The 21,490-nt window shown below is 44.7% G+C and overlaps 1 pseudogene; it reads left to right on the forward strand.

Annotated features, from left to right (window-relative positions):
- The first annotated feature begins 5,600 nt into the window (after positions 1 to 5,600).
- On the forward strand, positions 5,601 to 5,718 carry LOC126268419 (5S ribosomal RNA; annotated as a pseudogene).
- The last annotated feature ends 15,772 nt before the right edge of the window (positions 5,719 to 21,490 follow it).

Genomic DNA, 21,490 nt, shown 5'->3' on the forward strand with positions numbered 1-21,490 from the left:
GACTAACGTCCAAAAAAAAATAATAATAATAATAAAATAAAATAAAATAATATAAAATAAAATAAAAATAAAAAGGCTCTGAGCACTGTGGGACTAAACATCGGAGATCATCAGTCCCCTAGAACTTAGAGCTACTTAAACCTAGCTAATATAAGGACATCACACAAAACCTGCGACCGTAGCGGTCGCGAGGCTCCAAACTGAATCATTTGATAGGTTGTACATCGTATATATGAATATTTAAAGGCGACTGGCATTGTCACGTGCGCCTTGTAAATAACTGTTAACGCTTATTGCTTGAAAGGTGACGGATTGTCTTTATCAGAACGGCGTAATCGCCTATACTAGTAGAGGTTGGAACGCCAGTCTGGGTGGAAGGCCCACTCAGGTGTTGGTCCTGCTTAAAAACAGGAAGAAGCTAGACAGACGTCGTACCACCGGAGGTCTGCCGGCCGAGGTGGCCCAGCGGTTCTAGGCTCTACAGTCTGGAACCGCTCGACCGCTATGGTCGCAGATTCGAGTCCTGCCTCGGGCATGGATGTGTGTGATTTCCTTATTCTAGGTTCTAGAGGACGGATGACCTCAGAAGTTTAGTCCGATAGTGCTCAGAGCCATTTGAACCATTTGAACATGAGGTCTGGAGCACAATTGGCTGACGGCTGGCCGCTATTGTAGCAGGACCGGGTGGATAACCAGGAACTCTGCAAATCTTGGATGTAGGTGAGAGGAACGAAGAAGCGGCATCTCGGAAACCACGCAGGCTGGGTTATTTCCAAGGATTTTTACTCAGAAGCGTACCATTGTACGAGTATACGCTTCTCCTCGCAAACTTTCCGCGTTAGACGACAAAGGACTAAAATATGGTTGTTCGCCGTTCGGAAGAATATGTAGAGAGGGAGAATTTTCCGTGGTTTCGGGAATATGATTCGTTTTCGGAGTTACGAGGGTGGGGAGCCAAGCCTCGCTGGGAAGCCATCGGTGGAGAAACGAGGTCTTCCGTTGTGAGCGCCCTTGTGTGACGGTCGCTTGGTATCTGCTTTGTTGGTAACGGACGGACTTGCTGTCTTTGTTCTCAAGAGACTTTAGTTAGAACAATCAGGCACTCTACTGTTGCGAACCTATACGATTCTGAACTTCACCTCCAGGTTGGAAGTCGTTGCTGAGTACGTATTGTTCAGTAATTGAGAGCACTTCTTCTGCATATACTTAAATTGAGACGTTATCTGAACTCCGTCCTTGTGGCTGGGAGTTCATGTTCTCGCCTATAGAACACAGAGAGGAAAAGACAGTATTAGAGTGTAATAGTCAGAGGACCGCCTTCTGCCGTCCTAGCGTTTGAAATAGTTGATTTGTGGCTCGAGTGCTTCCATCGTCGCAGACGAGTACGCTGTACATATGGTGATATCGCAAATTCCTTCGGCTTATTAGGGCTATAAAGCTAAACAGCTGTGATCACGTTAGTTTATTTCCACTGACGTTCCACACCACCGTAGATCATCTTTGACAGCAGTGTCTTCTAGTGTTTGGTACGTAGATGATATCAGTCATTTCGCGTTAATGATATTAGACCGCGCAGTCATAATAAGGCGCAGGGTTGGGCAATTGATTAATAATTTTACTTAGGAAATATAGACAATTGTACTTAAAGGGTTGATTTTAATCTATAATAAATATATATTGAACAACAACGTTTATCATTTAGTAGTATTAGTTGGCTTCATCATTCATTTATCTTTAGATTGTAAAGAGCATTAAGAGATCCTAAGATCTACTTCAGGGGGTAGTCAGACAGGGCGAAATCATCATTTTTGCGTTTATTATTTTCCGTTGCGCACATTCATTTTTACACCCGCCTGGAGTTGCTTCTTGCACAGTAAAGTGTAGCGCGCGAGACAAATTACGTGACGGATTCCTCCGAACATTATTAGGAAACGTTTATTGGCGGACCCGAATTAATTCTCTGTACAGTAGCACCATTAAAACGAGTCTAAATAAAGATCACCAGAGTCGCTTTGGCTTGCGAGACGTATAACTACACCAAAAACGATCATTAATGCACTGTAGCTATCTAAATATAGGTTGGTTGTAATTAAACTTGTGTTACTTGATCCAATTTTATAGAAATGACATTCAGACTATGCGCTGCAGGATTTGCGTTGATAGTAGTGTTGATGCCAAGACTTGCCGTTATGCACCACTACGGTGGTGTAGGGTTGAAAAACAGCCATAAGTGTGCAATACGGTTGCTTACGGTCAACACAGGCCTGGAAAGGTGAGCAGGTATTCACTAGTAATGCTGTTTTATCAAAACAACAACGTTAGTGCTGTTGCTCTTGACTAGCGACACATTAAAGGAATACGAAAATGGTTCAAATGGCTCTGAGTACTATGGGATTTAACATCTGAGGTTATCAGTCGCCTATAACTCAGAACTGCTTAAACCTAACTAACACACACCCATGCCCGTGGCAGGATTGAAACCAGCGACCGTAGCAGTCGCGCGGTTCCAGACTGAAGCGCCTAGAACCGCTCGGCCACCGCGGCCGGATAAGGGAATACGGAAAGATCCGCTTTCCGCACTGGGGTTGAAGAACGTGGTACGGAAGTTCGAATAAACTGGCGATTTTGGAACTACTCCTGAGAGAGGGTGACGGCCAATTGTTCCACGTATTGTTGAAGCAGTGCACGAGCAGTGTCACGACAGCTGATCATTCCACGGTGCACCTTTCGGAAAGTGCTGAGAACAGTTGTTGAATGATATCCGCTTATGGTGCTTGTGGTCATGCTTATGGCCATCGCACTGACCAACTTTTGTAGCCTGGAACGTAACCATGGTATGCAATTAACAAATGTTACCTTCTACTGTGGAAATAAAATTAACCTTTCAATAATTCGTTCGTTCTCTTCCACATGTCCTTACAAACGTTTTCACAAAATTTCATTGGCTCAAGGCTGGTATTCTTCGCGCTAGAAGTACACTCCTGGAAATGGAAAAAAGAACACATTGACACCGGTGTGTCAGACCCACCATACTTGCTCCGGACACTGCGAGAGGGCTGTACAAGCAATGATCACACGCACGGCACAGCGGGCACACCACGAATCGCGGTGTTGGCCGTCGAATGGCGCTAGAAACGCAGAATTTGTGCACCGCCGACGTCAGTGCCAGCCAGTTTGCCGTGTCATACGGAGCTCCATCGCCGTCTTTAACACTGGTAGCATGCCGCGACAGCGTGGACGCGAACCGTATGTGCAGTTGACGGACTTTGAGCGAGGGCGTATAGTGGGCATGTGGGAGGCCGGGTGGACGTACCGCCAAATTGCTCAACACGTGGGGCGTGAGGTCTCCACAGTAAATCGATGTGGTCGCCAGTGGTCGGTGGAAGGTGCACGTGCCCGTCGACCTGGGACCGGACCGCAGCGACGCACGGATGCACGCCAAGACCGTAGGATCCTACGCAGTGCCGTAGGGGACCGCACCGCCACTTCCCAGCAAATTAGGGACACTGTTGCTCCTGGGGTATCGGCGAGGACCATTCGCAACCGTCTCTATAAAGCTGGGCTACGGTCCCGCACACCGTTAGGCCGTCTTCCGCTCACGCCCCAACATCGTGCAGCCCGCATCCAGTGGTGTCGAGACAGGCGTGAATGGAGGGACGAATGGAGACGTGTCGTCTTCAGCGATGAGAGTCGCTTCTGCCATGGTGCCAATGATGGTCGTATGCGTGTTTGGCGCCGTGCAGGTGAGCGCCACAATCAGGACTGCATACGACCGAGGCACACAGGGCCAACACCCGGCGTCATGGTGTGGGGAGCGACCTCCTACACTGGCCGTACACCTCTGGTGATCGTCGAGGGGACACTGAATAGTGCACGGTACATCCAAACCGTCATCGAACCCATCATTCTACCATTCCTAGACCGGCAAGGGAACTTGCTGTTCCAACAGGACAATGCACGTCCGCATGTATCCCGTGCCACCCAACGTGCTCTAGAAGGTGTAAGTCAACTACCCTGGCCAGCAAGATCTCCGGATCCGTCCCCCATTGAGCATGTTTGGGACTGGATGAAGCGTCGTCTCACGCGGTCTGCACGTCCAGCACGAACGCTGGTTCAACTGAGGCGCCAGGTGGAAATGGCATGGCAAGCCGTTCCACAGGACCACATCCAGCATCTCTACGATCGTCTCCATGGGAGAATAGCATCCTGCATTGCTGCGAAAGGTGGATATACACTGTACTAGTGCCGACATTGTGCATGCTCTGTTGCCTGTGTCTATGTGCCTGTGGTTCTGTCAGTGTGATCATGTGATGTATCTTAGCCCAGGAATGTGTCAATAAAGTTTCCCCTTCCTGGGACAATGAATTCACGGTGTTCTTATTTCAATTTCCAGGAGTGTATATCTTAATCTTGGAAACAACGCAGGATATGAGTTGCTTCCCATATGACACAGAATCAGCCTACTACACTCACTTGATACATTTCTTGGGGGCACTTTCAAGTAGCGAAAGTCTTATTGTAACCACTCTGATATGTCTGAAGAAAATAAATACCGACAGCCGTAATTTCATTAATTATTTTATTTGACTAACAGCTTCGGTGCCTCATCGGTACCATCTTCAGGCTCTTATACATATAAGTCATCTAAACTTATGTACTATTTAGCGATCAGTAATTTCAGCTGGCTTTCACAGATTTCTAAGACTTTTCTGTAGGCATGAACTCTCCACACCTCTAACGATAACTGTTGTCGTTAAAGATGTAGAGAGTTGTAGTTAGATGCGTGGAGAGCCCACGTCCACAGCCAAGTTATAGAAATCTATGGAAGCCAGTTGAAACTAGCGATTCCTATAATAGCACACAAATTTAGATAGCTTGTTTAGCTACGCGGATAGTGACCTGAAGATGGTGTCAATGCCACACCGAAGCTAGCTGGTAGTCCAGTAATATAATTAATAAAATGACAGCTGTCCTTATCTATTTTCTTCAAGTCTTTGACCATCCGCAGTCTCATACCATTTACAAAATATGGAACTACAGATATCCAGACAAATTCCTAAGGTCGCACAACTTGTAAGTAGGCTGTTTAGGTTTTTATGTTGGTGGCACCACGTAACGCTCTGTATGAAAATCACTGGCTGTTCTGTGTGCAATCTGTGACTGGTTGGCATTGATGGAATATTCGCTATTGTAGTGTTGGGCAGTTGGATGTGAACAGCGCGTAGCGTTGGGCGGTTGGAGGTGAGCCGCCAGCAGTGGTGGTTGTGGGAAGAGAGATGGCAGAATTTTGAGAGCAGACGATCTGGACGTGTGTTCGTCAGAAAAAACGAAACTTGTTAGACCAGATGTCATGAACTGATTTATATATATATATATATATATATATATATATATATATATATATATACTATTAAGGTATTACACTGTTTGGTCTTCAACAAAATCTTTAATTTGCTAACTGTGCCTATCAGTAGTTAGTGCCTTCACTAGTTAGAATATTTTATTTAGCTGGCAGTATTGGCGTTCGCTGTATTGCAGTAGTTTGAGTAACGTAGAGTTTTGTGAGGTAAGTGATTCATGAAAGGTGTAGGTTATTGTGTACCGACGGCCTTGCCGCAGTGGAAACACCGGTTCTCGTCAGATCACCGAAGTTAAGTGCTATCGGGCTGGGCTAGCATTTGGATGGGTGACCATTCGGTCTGCCGAGCGCTGTTGGCAAGCGGCGTGCACTCAGCCCTTGTGAGGCAAACTGAGGAGTTACTTGATTGAGAAGTAGCGGCTCCGGTCTCGGAAACTGACATACGGCCGGGAGAGCGGTGTGCTGGCCACATGCCCCTCCATTTCCGCATCCAGTGACGCCTGTGATCTGAGGTCAGTAGCGTTGGACCTTCATGGCCTGTTCGGGAGGAGTTTAGTTTTAGTTTTTTTATAGGTTATTGTTAGTCAGGCCATTCTTTTGTAGGGATTATTGAAACTCAGATTGCGTTGCGCTACAAATATTGTGCGTCAGTTTAGTGTTGATCAGAATCAGTAAAAAATGTCTGAGTATGTTCAGTTTTGCTTAGCTGTTTGAAAATCAAATGTCGTAGAGGTTTACCAGCACAGTCATTCATAATTTTTCTAAGGGGATGTTTCAAACTGTACTGGTATTTACACAACTCTAGCAGTCAATGCACCACATCCAACTGGGTTAAAAAAAAGAGACAGAAAGAAACTACGCAGAAAATCTCCACATAAATCTAACAGAACTGCAGTTTAATGTAAGTAGGGATACAAGCGAAACAAAAACTTGGCTTCAATTACATCTCTCCAAGCCTGTAACTTTTAGCAAAGACCACTTCCAGCTAGATAATGGCTACACGCTCTGACGTTCAAATGGCTCTGAGCACTATGGGACTCAACTGCTGTGGTCATCAGTCCCCTAGAACTTAGAACTACTTAAACCTAACTAACCTAAGGACATCACACACATCCATGCCCGAGGCAGGATTCGAACCTGTGACCGTAGCAGTCTCACGGTTCCGGACTGCGCGTCTAGAACCGCGAGACCACCGCGGCCGGCGCTCTGACGTGATACCTCTTTCTACAGGTCACCTGTACGCTCGTTAAACTGCCACGCACGCGTAGAAAAGTGGAAAGTGACAGCAAAATTCGGCAACTATGCACAGAAATTAACTTTTGATACTTTTAATCGTTACAAACTTGAAACATATCATTGTTGGTGAAAAGTAAAACGATTCTAATTGCTTCACCAGTTGACTGTAATTCCCACTACTATATGTACATAGATGAAGACAGTTAGTGAAAGTTTAACGAGCATGTAAATAATTGATGTGCTCCACAAAAGATATGATTGAAGTTAACAAGTAACGGAAAAACGCTGTCCTCCTCACTCTTTACTTCAAATTCTGATTGCCAGAGTGCACTATACTTTCTCATCTGCAGAGTATCTCAGTACCCAAACATGGCACAAGAACCATTAAGTCAGTAAATAAACTTGTTGCAACATGCCTCTTAGTCAAATTAGTATCCAAAATTGAGCGAACGCACCTGTAAAATCCTCTGATAGCTAATGATCAGTGCAAAGCACAAAAACATCCACAATAATTCTAACAAAACAATATATACACTGGAGCACATAAATACATAAAAATATGAATACTATAAGCAGTTCTGTATCGGTGGCTGCTGTTTGTAAACTGGTAGCTGCAAGCCGTAGATGTGTGGTCGGGGAACTTAAAATCTGTATATAAATGTGATGAGCAGAGTAAACGAAGAGAAAAGCCTTTCTGGTGTGTGCTGACAGTTCAGTTAGTACAAATTTATTTCGATCGTAATAACAAATTTTAAATAATGTATATCCTAGAAGCATGTAACAATTTTAACTATAGCTGGAGTTAAATACTTCATAATCTTGATTACTCTTCGAATGCTAATATTTGTTATAATAACACATCTCAATCTGTCAGCTGAACGCATTGTGCTGTTATTGTTCCACAACAAACTCAAAGTCAAGTCCGTAAGTTCAGGTAAATTAATATCCTCTTTGATATCATTTACTAATCTCATTATGGTGCAATCTGCTGTCAGAATTTTGTTTCTGTCGATACGGTTATGAGATGGCGAGTGACAGCTGTTCAATGTGTCATAGATGCTGCTACCTCGAGATGAAGCATGAGATGAACTACAACGCTGTGGATACTTTCTGCCACCGATGCAATGATAGTATCTCTGGCAGTCTGCAGGATCTCAGAAAGCTGACGATCTATGTTTTCCTAATAAAGTGAAAATCACAAATCTGAATTAAAATAAAATATGTGGTTGCTCCGACATCTGTTTCTTGGTTAAGAATACGGCAAATGAGCTTTAACTTTCGCTATGTGACCAAAAGTATCCGGAAACCCCCGAAAACATACGTTTTTCATATTAGGTACATTGTGCTGCCACTTACTGCCAGGTACACCATATCAGCGACCTAAGTAGTCATTAGACATTGTGAGAGAGCAGAATGGGGTGCTCCGCGGAACTCACGGACTTCGAACGTGGTCAGGTGATTGGGTGTCACTTGTATCATACGTCTGTGCGCGAAATTTCCACACTCCTAAACACCCCTAAGTCCACTGTTTCCTATGTGATGGTGAAGTGGAAAAGTGAAGGAACACGTACAGCACAAAATCGTACAGGCCGACTTCGTCTGTTGACTGACAGAGACCGCCGACAGTTGAAGAGGGTCGTAATGTGTAATAGTCAGACATCTATCCAGACCATCAGGACCCACAGCAGGTGCTATGACAGTTAGGCGGGAGGTGAGAAAACTTGGATTTCATGGTCGAGCGGCTGCTCATAAGCCATACATCACGTCGATAAATGCCAAACGACGCATCGCTTGGTGTAAGAAGCCTAAACATTGGACGATTGAACAGTGGAAAAACGTTGTGTTGAGTGACGAATCACAGTACTCAATGTGGCGATCCGTTGGCAGGGTGTGGATATGGCGAATGCCTGGCGAACGTCATCTGCCAGTGTATGCAGTGCCAACAGCAAAATTTGGAGGTGGTGATGTTACCGTGTGGTCGTGTTTATCATGGAGGCGGCTTGCAACCTTTGTTGTTTTGCGTGGCACTATCACCGCACAGGCCTACATCGATGTTTTAAGAACCTTCTTGCTTCCCACTGTTGAAGAGCAATCCGGAGATGGCGATTGCATCGTTCAACGCTATCGAGCACCTGTTTATAATGCATGGCCTGTGGCGGAGTAGCTACACCTTAACAATGTCCCTGTAATGGACTGGCCTGCACAGAGTCCTGACCTGAATCCTATAGAACACATTTGGGATGTTTTGGAACACCGACTTCGTGCCAGGCTTCACCGACCGACACCGATACCTCTCCTCAGTGCAGCACTCAGTGAAGAATGCGTTGCCATTCCCAAAAATCTCCCAGCACCTGACTGAACGTATGCCTGCGAGAGTGGAAGACGTCATCAAGGCTAATGTTGGGCCAACATCATACTGAATTCCAGCATTACCGATGGAGGGTGCCACGGACTTTTAAGTCATTTTCAGCCAGGTGTCCGGATACTTTTGATCACATACTGTATTTCAGAAGATGTGAGACGAATTGCATCAATTTAATATTGTGAGCACAGATCTTTAGTTTTCACAAGGACGACTACTTTATTGTATGTTTGAGCAGCAAGCCGCCGTTTATTACTTCTTTCAAATTAATTGTTCGGTAGATTGGCCTCGCAACTGTTAAGATAGAGTTTAAAATTAAAACCCTTCAACGATTCACAACACACTCGCGACTGATTCGTCTACACTTCCAACTACTTAAGGCTTGCAACCTGCAAAATCACTTCTTACAAACTCTTCTTAGTCGTGGCTATCAGGAAACACTTGGTTCTACAAAATACACTGTCTTTTTCTCCGATAATTGGACAAACAACACTCGGCCATCTTTACACTGCTCAGTCCCGCTTTGGACTGCTACGCTAGTCAACTGTCTGTCAGAAAGTTTGTGAAAATTTTTAGATAAATCAACATCTACATCTACATCCACATTCGGCAAGTCAACTGACGGTGTGTGGCGGAGGGTACTTTGAGTACCTCTATCGGTTCTTCCTTCTACTCCAGTCTCGTATTGTTCTTGGAGATACTATTTTACTTAATGGGCTCAAGCTACATCTACATCTACATGACTACTCTGCAATTCACATTTAAGTGCTTGGCAGAGGGTTCATCGAACCACAATCATACTATCTCTCTACTATTCCACTCCCGAACAGCGAGCGGAAAAAACGAACACCTAAACCTTTCTGTTCGAACTCTGATTTCTCTTATTTTATTTTGATGATCGTTCCTACCTATGTAGGTTGGGCTCAACAAAATATTTTCGCATTCGGAAGAGAAAGTTGGTGACTGAAATTTCGTAAAAAGGTCTCGCCGCGACGAAAAACGTCTATGCTGTAATGACTTCCATCCCAACTCGTGTATCATATCTGCCACACTCTCTCCCCTATAACGTGATAATACAAAACGAGCTGCCCTTTTTTGCACCCTTTCGATGTCCTCCGTCAATCCCACCTGGTAAGGATCCCACACCGCATCGCAGCAATATTCTAACAGAGGACGAACGAGTGTAGTGTAAGCTGTCTCTTTAGTGGACTTGTTGCATCTTCTAAGTGTCCTGCCAATGAAACGCAACCTTTGGCTCGCCTTCCCGACAATATTATCTATGTGGTCCTTCCAACTGAAGTTGTTCGTAATTTTAACACTCAGGTACTTAGTTGAATTGACAGCCTTGAGAATTGTACTATTTATCGAGTAATCGAATTCCAACGGATTTCTTTTGGAACTCATGTGGATCATCTCACACTTTTCGTTATTTAGCGTCAACTGTCACCTACATACCATACAGCAATCTTTTCTAAATCGCTTTGCAGCTGATACTGGTCTTCGGATGACCTTACTAGACGGTAAATTACAGCATCATCTGCGAACAGTCTAAGAGAACTGCTCAGATTGTCACCCAGGTCATTTATATAGATCAGGAACAGTAGAGGTCCCAGGACGCTTCCCTGGGGAACACCTGATATCACTTCAGTTTTACTCGATGATTTGCCGTCTATTACTACGAACTGCGACCTTCCTGACAGGAAATCACGAATCCAGTCGCACAACTGAGACGATACCCCATAGCTCCGCAGCTTGATTAGAAGTCGCTTGTGAGGAACGGTGTCAAAAGCTCCCAGAAATTTAAAATTAAAGTACACATATACACTAAATTATTATCAATAAAATAACAGTATTAGCTGTCGTAGCAATTCTTTTTACATACTTATACATGCAAAAATCACAAAATAAATGAAAAGTTTAGAAGAAAGAAAACAAGTGTTTACACCAGTCAGAACCTAACTACTGTCATGCCATTCTTAGCTAATCTTAGCTAATCGTGTAATTTGGATGTGGAATCGTGGGGGTGTGTGATGTCAGTACACCACTCTGCCAGCTGTTATCGGCTTCGCAGACCAGGGAGCCACTACTTCTCATTCAAGCAGCTCCTCAACTGGTATCCTGAGACGGAGTTGACCCCGTTTCAGTCCTCCCACCAATACTGGGGACTGAACCGAAGTCCTCTGCACGGCAGTCAGCCATGCTGATTTCTCAGCTATGGAGGCGGACCTTTGTTGATGTTTAAGGAAGTCTACCACACGACTGCAAACGCATAACACCAGCTCTGCCCTAGGTGTCAACTTACCTCCTACACCTGAAAGGTCCACAAGTAACCTCCTGAATTTCATTAACTGTAAGAAGCTCTACAAAGTTGTTTTCCCATTCAGATCTTTTAGCCAGTCTAGATCAGTGTCCGTTTCCTGCTCTCACCGACAGTGCTCCTCTGCAGAGAGCGGCCTAATTCGGGGAGCTTTCAGAAGATCCTTTCCAAAAGGTGCTGAAAAACACCTGCGTGTATGGATTGACACTAGCCTTTATGACAGCCTAGGAAGAAATGAGCACAAACTGCTTTTGCTAGATTATAGAAAGACTGTTACATCATCTGTAGCCTGGAAACTGGCTATACCATCGTCAGTAGACAAGCGGTTAGCCCCATGGGGCTGCCGGCCATGGCACTATTCAAATATCAGTAAATGTTGGATCAAAATACATACAAGCCGCTAATGTAATCATCAGAATTACAAAGCTGTCGCAACAAAAAGCATACACTTGAACAGCACGTTTGGTACATATGGCTCATTGTCTTGAACAGTACAGCTGATATTCTTACTGTTCGTCATCTGAGACTAATAAGGACAATTCAGATTGTCATATTTTTTAAACAGAGAACGTTCAGGTCTAAAATAGGACGCAAAGAATTTTTTATTCGAAAAAACGATTACACCTTGGAAACGTTGATTTTTAAACTATTTTTCCAAATAGTCGCCATTTTTTCATGCATTTCTTCTGTCGAGTAATTTTGCATTCCCACCTCAAAGAAGTCGGCCGCCAACCCGTTGAGAAACCTGGAAACTTCTTCTTGCAACACCTCGTCCGTCTGGAATAGTAGACCGCCTAGGTGCTCCTTCAATTTCGGAAACAGATGGAAATCGCCGGGTGCCAAACTGGGACAGTAAGGGGGATGGTAAATGACATCCCAGCCAAATTTGTCGATTAACTCCTTCGTTTGTTCCGACACATGTGCACGGGCATTGCCGTGGAGCAGCCTTACGCCTTTGCTGAGTTTTCCCCTACGACGATTTTGGATTGTCCGTCTGAGTTTTTTCAAGGTTTTGCAATAACCTGTAGAGTTTATGGTGGTCCCTCTAGGCACAAAATCGATGAGCAGTACACCACGCCGGACCCAAAACACCGATACCATGATTTTTCGTGCTGACAACTGCTGCTTAAACTTCTTTGGCGGTGGCGATCCGGTGTGTTTCCATTGGCGCAATTGTTGTTTTGTTTCCGGAGTAACGTAATGGCACCACGATTCATCCCACGTTACAATAAAATTAAGGAAGTCTTCCTTATTCTCGTAGCATTCACTCCAGAGCCTCCGAGCACACTCGACGCTCTGCCGTTTGTGGACTTGTGACAGCATGTGCGACACCCAGCGCGCGCAAACCTTGTGGTAGCCTAGTTTTTCATTCAATATCCTACCAATTGAAGCTTCAGAAGCCTCAGAAATTTGAGCAGCCAGTTGCCGGATGGTGATTCGCCGATCTTCGAGCAGGATTTGCTCAACTTTCGCCACAACTTCGTCGGAGATCGGCGGCCTCCCGTTTCGTTGTTCGTCGTGGATGCCCGTTGGCAAGCTCCCTACACCATTTTCGGACACGTTGAATGCTTATACACGTTTATCCATTACTTCACTCAATTGCCGATGGATTTCTACAGGTGGTAACTTTCTTGCGTGCAAAAATCAGATGACCGAACGAATTTCGTACCTGGCGGTGACGGCGATGACGGACTCCATCGCTTATGGCTGTCAGACCGGTACTGACTGTTGCAGAGCCACGCTGGTTGTTGGAGTCGGTGGTGGGGGATCCGGCGAACACGGAGGTGTTGCCAGATTTCGCATTGCACTGTGCACGGTAAGGGTACAGAGTTGGTCCCCTCACTTTTGATACAACCCTACACTACGAGCAGCATGCATAGCATGAATGTCATTCTTAGCAGTCGACTGTTATCTTCTAGGTATGTATTTATTACTGTTCATAAATAGCTGGCTTCTTGAGTCTCTATTGCAATCGTTGCAAACAGAAAGTGGTACTATATTATAGTCCAGTGTTAAACATCTTGTAGCCATGAAATTGTTTTTAGCAACAGAAAACTTTTAGTATAATACAATGCATAAATGAAATGAACTTTAATTAGTATAAACCTATCACTAAAAGAAACTAAATCCTATCTATTCATTTCTCTTTGGGACACATGACTGCCATGGAAAGACAAACAGTTTTGAAGTTAAAATCTTCTGGGTTATCAGGCCGCGTCATATTTCCTCTAAAATGATCGACGTTTCGAACCTTCTGCTGGGATCTTCCTCAGGATCTTCTGGCGTCCACTACTGCTAGAACAGTTCTAGCAATAGTGGACACCGGAAGATCCCAGATGATCTTAACTTCAGTGACAACGGCCAAGAAATCCTGCAGACTTACATACATACAGTTTTACTCATTAGGAAACCTTTGACACATATCACATTTAACATAATCATAACTAAATTGCCGGTTTACAGAGGTGTGCTTCAATAAACTAGTCAAGGCATCATGCTGCCACAGAGCAGGGCTTCTTGCAGTGCTGCATGTGGAGTCATGATGCATTGACTGATTTAAAACATATTAACTTCAAACGTACTTAATTTTTTCTCAAAATTTCAGTATCCCACATAAAACGTAGATTATTACAGTAGACGCGTATGCTTGTGTGGAAGATGTTCAAGAAACTCGTGATTGTTTTGCAATTCACGAGCGTGTTTGTTAGTATTTTTGCCTCACAATGATCATCAAAATTACTTAACTTTGTTGAGAATATATACCTCTTTAATTCAGTTAACGCCTATGTAAGGACGTTTGCGTAATTTCATCTGTTGCTCGTACCACAACTGAGAACGCGGCATTTTGAGCAGACTGTCATTGCGGCACTGACTATGTGCTATTGTAAATTCCTTGTTCAGTACGAATGAATTCGGCAGCACAACCTCGTAACTTGTCGATACCACAGCGCTATTCCAGCGGTTAACTACCTTTACCCTCTGCATTACGTGGTCCCCTTCTGCTCACATACTGTCGGTGACCAGAGACGAGGACACAAATCATATTCCCTACATCGCACTCTTGATTGTGACTCACACAGAGCTGATATATTCTGTGTATAGATGTAATGGAAGTACCGTCTGACATACACTGAATTAATGAGAATTATCTGTCGGCCCTTTTGCGTTCCGCGCCAACCACTCAGCCGTCGTCTCTAAGTGATATTGACTTTGCCGAAAGGGAGTGTCCGGGATTATGCTGGATAACCTAATGGAAGCACAAGGCAGTGCGGCTGTCTAGCAAGTATTGCTGAGTGTTACTACTGCACACGAACATTTTGTAGACGCAGTGGAAAGTTTCTTGATAATAGCCGCGACACATTTTGGTGTTAACGTAACCATGGCGCCCCGCCGTTCTATCTAAAATCTCCAGTAATTTTTTTATTCAGTTATCTCCAAGGATTCTCTGTATAGTACTAATATGATTTTCTGGCGTTGTGGACTTACTAATATGAGGTATTTGAATGTTGCGAATACACTACCGCAGTTAACGCGGGAATACATAGTAAATCTGGACTGAAGAGAATGGGAGAACCAAAATAAACTCAAGATATTCGTTGAAACTAAATGAGGCGCCCAAATGAAATACAAAAGTGGATGAGAAATATTGTGCTTCACAAGTTTTATGCTGTTGTCTCTCAAACCAAGTCATCGGTACATGGCCGGACTCAAATGGCACCAGACGTCCCAATAGCAATTTTTAAATTCCTGTCGTTTATGAGCCGCTGCTTTGTAAGCAAATTCGAAATACGACTGTTTGTCTAGGTTTTTGGCAAATCTAGGACTTGTAAGCAGCCTGGATTGGTCAGCTCACTTCTCCACCCAGTGCAAAAAATGGTTCAAATGGCTCTGAGCACTATGTGACGTAACTTCTAAGGTCATCAGTCGCCTAGAACTTAGAACTACTTAAACCTAACTAACCTAAGGACATCACACACAGCCATACCCGAGGCAGGATTCGAACCTGCGACCGTAGCGGTCGCGCGTTTCCAGACTGTAGCGTCTAGAACCGCTCGGCCATCTCGGCGGCCACCCAGTGCAGCCCGGTAAAAGACTTTGCAGCACGGATAACTTCCCTACCGCAGAACTTCAAGAGTAGTGGTGACAACATTAATTATATAAACATACAGGTGCTCATTAATAATAGGAACGCTGTCCATTCTGTTTATAGTGCCTCGTATAAAATAGTGAAAATACTGCAGATCACCAAATCGACACCACCAGCCTGAACATACTACCCGTGTGGAGTAGACCTTTGCTCGTGATGTAATGTGAGAAGAAAGACAGTTGTCGTAATGGGAAAAAATGCGTGGTTCGTGTATCTGGATAGGCCGTTCAGTTGGTTGTATGGCCCATGTTTCCGTGTTCACTTATTCGTGACAGGAAATATTGACTTAATGTGAGTACTCTTACTCTACTCTGGACGCCTATACGCAAAGAGCTACGAGCGTTGAGTTCCAGCTGCTTGTATCTTCCTCAGTACAGTCCTCGCTTCGGATTGAGTCATACATTGCCACCTAATTTGCTTTACAAAACTGGCAAACCTCCAACGTTTACGTTCTTGTCTGAGGCAGAGTTTTGCAACTCACCGTCTTATGTTAGCAGTTTCACCGGCATTCATCAGGTTTGGATACATACTAGTAGTACAACATCTGACAATCCGACCTTCGCCATAGACTTGTAACTTCCATGCACGTGTCATCCGAAAGATTTCACTCTACCAACTTCTGTTGCTTCATACCACGTAACTTTTTCCTTGGTCGTGCTTCGTGCTTCCGCGCGACACAGAGATGTTGTTTTATACTGACTAGCGGTTGAATCAGAGACAGCAGCTGTGTTGCAGAAAGGACGTTGCTGTCCCAACGGCAGATGGAATAGATGGGCATGTCGTGTGAGTGGAATATGGTCAGATCGTGCGCTGGTCGTCGGAACGACAGCCCATCACAAATCGGCGACACCCGAGATGTGCGCCCATGTCTTGGCGGCCACATCGATGCAAACGACACTTGCTGTCGTGTAAAGGAGCGAGGTGGCGAAGTGTTAAGACACTTGTCTCACAACTAACGCAAATGATGGGATGGTGCCTACCCCAACCCGAGCTTGTGCTCTGTCACTAATGACCTCACTGTAAACGCGACGTCACACTCCAAACTTCAATCATATCTCTACCGACGTCATACGTGTCTTGGGCTCTTATTCTGTAGCATCTTACAGACGGTCTACAGTTCAGCAACCACTCGCCATTCTAAGGCTGGATAACAGCAACCCGTGACCTACCGCACCCACAACACCTCATTGCTGCGAAAGCCAGAGGCTCAGTCTTGTGCCCCTACATACCCCACGTTACAAGCATCTGGTGTGCCACTTTCCTCACAGAACCTTTCACCTCCTTCCCATCTCTCTATCTCCATTCTTGAAACCATGGCTGTTCCTTCCAACTGGGCACTGGACACGCATGTAGCAGATAAAAAGAGTTCAACTCAATGTACGATCGTGTACGCTTAGGTTTTCCAACGTTTACGTAAATCTATTAAGGAAAGTGCCAGGATGGTCCCTTTGAATAGGACACGGCCAACTTTGCTCCATCTTTAATTAATTCGGCGTCGTCGAGATGCCAAACAGTAATCTTCCTTTTTCTATCCTGCTTCTGTTAAAAACTCTCTTCTCAAACCGTAAACGCTTCTTCCTCTGTTATTACCTTCCGGACATTCCACTACTTTCCTTGAGGTGTAATGTGAATATTCGTATTCATTTTTACATGTGTTATTAATTACTGATTATGGATGCACACAGTAATCTGAACAAAAGGTAACAGTACCTAAACTACAGTGCATCAATCTTCTTTCCTCAGTTTTTAGTTCTTCAAAACCTATGTTTCAGAATGAAATCAGCTGTCTGCCTACTGTCTCTTAGTCTGCTGATATACTGGCTCATCTAGATACTCTTCTCGTCATTACTTTTCAGGGATTCAGTCACGAAGTTATCAGGACGTCTTGACCTACAAGCAAAATATGATTTTTCATGGGTTGTTTACATTGCATCAATAAATTCTATGTCCATTTAGCGGTTTTTAAGGTAATTTTGTCTCGTAATGTTGTAGCTGTGCATAGCACTGTTCTAACACTGTAATGTTTTATTTGTGACAAATTTCATTTGCGAGTATATATATATTGTGAAGGAGTAATTAAAATGTCTATCACATATTAGAGGCTTCTAAAACAATTGTGCAATCAATACTTTCTTTCTAATTTTTCTATTGCAGCCTTTTGTCGTATTTGTCGTTATAATGATTACCAGTTTCGCTCCAATAATGAATATCTTAGTATTGGTTAAAATAAATAAGAAAACATGCTAAGTTCGACCTTACATAACTAAACTGAAACAAACATGTAATAAATATAATAGTACATATGGTAACTTTTTGTTGTAAGAAAATCGTAAGCAATAAGATTAGGTATTATAATAGAGTCATCCGGTTGCAATAAGATTTTATTTTAATCTGGTTTCGGCACCGATTATGGATGCCTTTATCTGAAAGTCCAAATAAATACTTAAAAATATTACGAAACCATCAACACAGAGAAAAACCAGGAATAGATTGTTATTATACAGAACAGATTTATGAGGAGAGTATACTCACATTAGTAACATACGAACATATTTAAGAGCAAAATGCTCTGCCATCATATAAAGTATTCGTAAGAACATAATATTTAAACTACATAAAATTACAGACATTGGAACTGACATAAAGTTGGTAATTGTTAGTAAAATTATAACTATATGGCGCAGCACATTATACGCCGCTAAGGGCTGTAAGAGGAAACAATCACTGGAGGTGGCATCAGACTAAGAGGCTCACAGGTGAAGTTGCCACAACGTGGACACGAAACAAGTCCCACCATCTGTTAACTACCGAAGAAATTGCTGCTTAAGATACAAAAAAATTGGCGTACAAGAAAAATATTAGAAAAATGATTTACCTGTCGCAAATCTGTTTCCTCTTGACATCATGTCAAGCTTTCACAACTTCTTTCTCTGTACGAGATGAGCTAGCCATAAAATTATGCCATAAGACAATAGTGAGCAGAAATTTGAGAAATATCCTAAGAAAGACAGTTTGTTTCCAAAACTAATAATAATATAGCGTGCATAACTTTCTAAGCTCAGTTATTTGAGAATCTCAGTATACACTCACAACCGAACAATTCCCTCATAAGGTCGACGTCTCACCTTACTGGGGGCCGGAGGTGCAAAGACTCCCAGCGAAACTTAATGAGGGCAGTGGATTCGATGTGGTGGATCTCTACCTCGGCAGCTTCGTTCTCCGTACATCAAACCCCTTGATTCCTCCCTTGGTACCGAGCGAGGTGGCGCAGTGGTTAGCACACTGCACTCGCATTCGGGAGGACGACGGTTCAATCCAGTCTCCGGCCATCCTGATTTAGGTTTTCCGTGTTTTCCCTAAATCGCTTCAGGCCGGAATGGTTCCTTTGAAAGGGCACGGCCGATTTCCTTCCCCATCATTCCCTCACCCGAGCTTGCGCTCCGTCTCTAATGACCTCGTTTTCGACGGGACGTTAAACACCAATATCCTCCTCCTCCTCTCTCTTGGCAGATACATCAAAGGTCGTATTGACCTTACTGAAGCACGTGATCGTCAGAATCTCTATGCTCGTATTGTTGACGCCATCACTGAGGTACGTGAACGTCAGAATCTCTACGCTTGTGTAACTGCTGCCATCTGTATCATCACTCCCGTGATATTGGAGAGGAAACGGAGTACTGGCAGGTCAGTGCACTTGGTAACAAGAAATCCCACGTTGAACTGCTGTAACTCGTAACGTAGAATGAGTTTTAGGACATTATGAGTTACATTGGGGAATTACAAGCATCACTCTCCATTAGTTTTGATTGCAAAGTACAGTGATATTATTGCATTATGAATTGCATGTTTTGTATTATTCATTCTTGAAAAAGTTTGAATCCTTAACATATGGTTTAATTAAGTTGCTCTGTTTCTTGATTACTCGTTACTTGTAGAACAGTCCTCGCACTTGTTACATTGCGTCAAAAGAACCATAGCAAAGTCCACGCGAAGAAGTTCAAATGGCTCTAAGCACTATGGGACTTTAAATCTGAAGTCATCAGTCCCCTAGACTTAGAACTACACTCCTGGAAATGGAAAAAAGAACACATTGACACCGGTGTGTCAGACCAACCATACTTGCTCCGGACACTGCGAGAGGGCTGTACAAGCAATGATCACACGCACGGCACAGCGGACACACCAGGAACCGCGGTGTTGGCCGTCGAATGGCGCTAGCTGCGGAGCATTTGTGCACCGCCGCCGTCAGTGTCAGCGTTTGCCGTGGCATACGGAGCTCCATCGCAGTCTTTAACACTGGTAGCATGCCGCGACAGCGTGGACGTGAACCGTATGTGCAGTTGACGGACTTTGAGCGAGGGCATACAGTGGGCATGCGGGAGGCCGGGTGGACGTACCGCCGAATTGCTAAACACGTGGGGCGTGAGTCTCCACAGTACATCGATGTTGTCGCCAGTGGTCGGCGGAAGGTGCACGTGCCCGTCGACCTGGGACCGGACCGCAGCGACGCACGGATACACGCCAAGACCGTAGGATCCTACACAGTGCCGTAGGGGACCGCACCGCCACTTCCCAGCAAATTAGGGACACTGTTGCTCCTGGGGTATCGGCAAGGACCATTCGCAACCGTCTCCATGAAGCTGGGCTACGGTCCCGCACACCGTTAGTCCGTCTTCCGCTCACGCCCCAACATCGTGCAGCCCGCCTCCAGTGGTGTCGCGACAGGCGTGAATGGAGGGACGAATGGAGACGTGTCGTCTTCAGCGATGAGAGTCGCTTCTGCCTTGGTGCCAATGATGGTCGTATGCGTGTTTGGCGCCGTGCAGGTGAGCGCCACAATCAGGACTGCATACGACCGAGGCACACAGGGCCAACACCCGGCATCATGGTGTGGGGAGCGATCTCCTACACTGGCCGTACACCTCTGGTGATCGTCGAGGGGACACTGAATAGTGCACGGTACATCCAAACCGTCATCGAATCCATCGTTCTACCATTCCTAGACCGGCAAGGGAACTTGCTGTTCCAACAGGACAATGCACGTCCGCATGTATCCCGTGCCACCCAACGTGCTCTAGAAGGTGTAAGTCAACTACCCTGGCCAGCAAGATCTCCGGATCTGTCCCCCATTGAGCATGTTTGGGACTGGATGAAGCGTCGTCTCACGCGGTCTGCACTTCCAGCACGAACGCTGGTCAATCTGAGGCGCCAGGTGGAAATGGCATGGCAAGCCTTTCCACAGGACTACATCCAGCATCTCTACGATCGTCTCCATGGGAGAATAGCAGCGTGCATTGCTGCGAAAGGTGGATATACACTGTACTAGTGCCGACATTGTGCATGCTCTGTTGCCAGTGTCTATGTGCCTGTGGTTCTGTCAGTGTGATCATGTGATGTATCTGACCCCAGGAATGTGTCAATAAAGTTTCCCCTTCCTGGGACAATGAATTCACGGTGTTCTTATTTCAATTTCCAGGAGTGTACTTACACCTAACTAACCTAAGGACATCACACACATCCATGACCGAGGCAGGATTCGAACCTGCGATTGTAGCAGCAGCGCGGTTCCAGACTGAAGCGCCTAGAACCGCTCGGCCACAGCGGCCGGCCGAAGAGGTCTGACATTACATTAATTAATACTTTCGCTACTATCAACTGAAAAACTTTACCTTGAAAATTACACCAGAGTCAGTACTGATGCGGAATTCACGAATAAGCATTCCTTGCGTGGATACACGTAAATTTATTGCACGCCGCTATTTCTTTTCGTGAGACACTTTCTGAAGTACTTATTTAACCTGGAAAGTACTCCCAAGAGCTTGTATAATCGACAGTGAAAGTTTGTATTGGCCCTGCGAGGATGGGCAACATGAAATAATGGATGAAATCTGTTGATGGAATGCTCCCAGCACATAAGTACGTCTGGGTTGCCTGATGGACATTCGACTGAAATAGGCAGGCCTGCAAACAATTTACTTAAACGGGGTGTACTAAAAGATATGCGTCCACAATGCGAATGCGGAAAAACTCAATCTATGACGTATTTTTTGTTCCGCGCTCAAAGTTTGT

The sequence above is a fragment of the Schistocerca gregaria genome, chromosome 4, assembly GCF_023897955.1.
Source record: "Schistocerca gregaria isolate iqSchGreg1 chromosome 4, iqSchGreg1.2, whole genome shotgun sequence".
Classification (NCBI taxonomy): domain Eukaryota; kingdom Metazoa; phylum Arthropoda; class Insecta; order Orthoptera; family Acrididae; genus Schistocerca; species Schistocerca gregaria.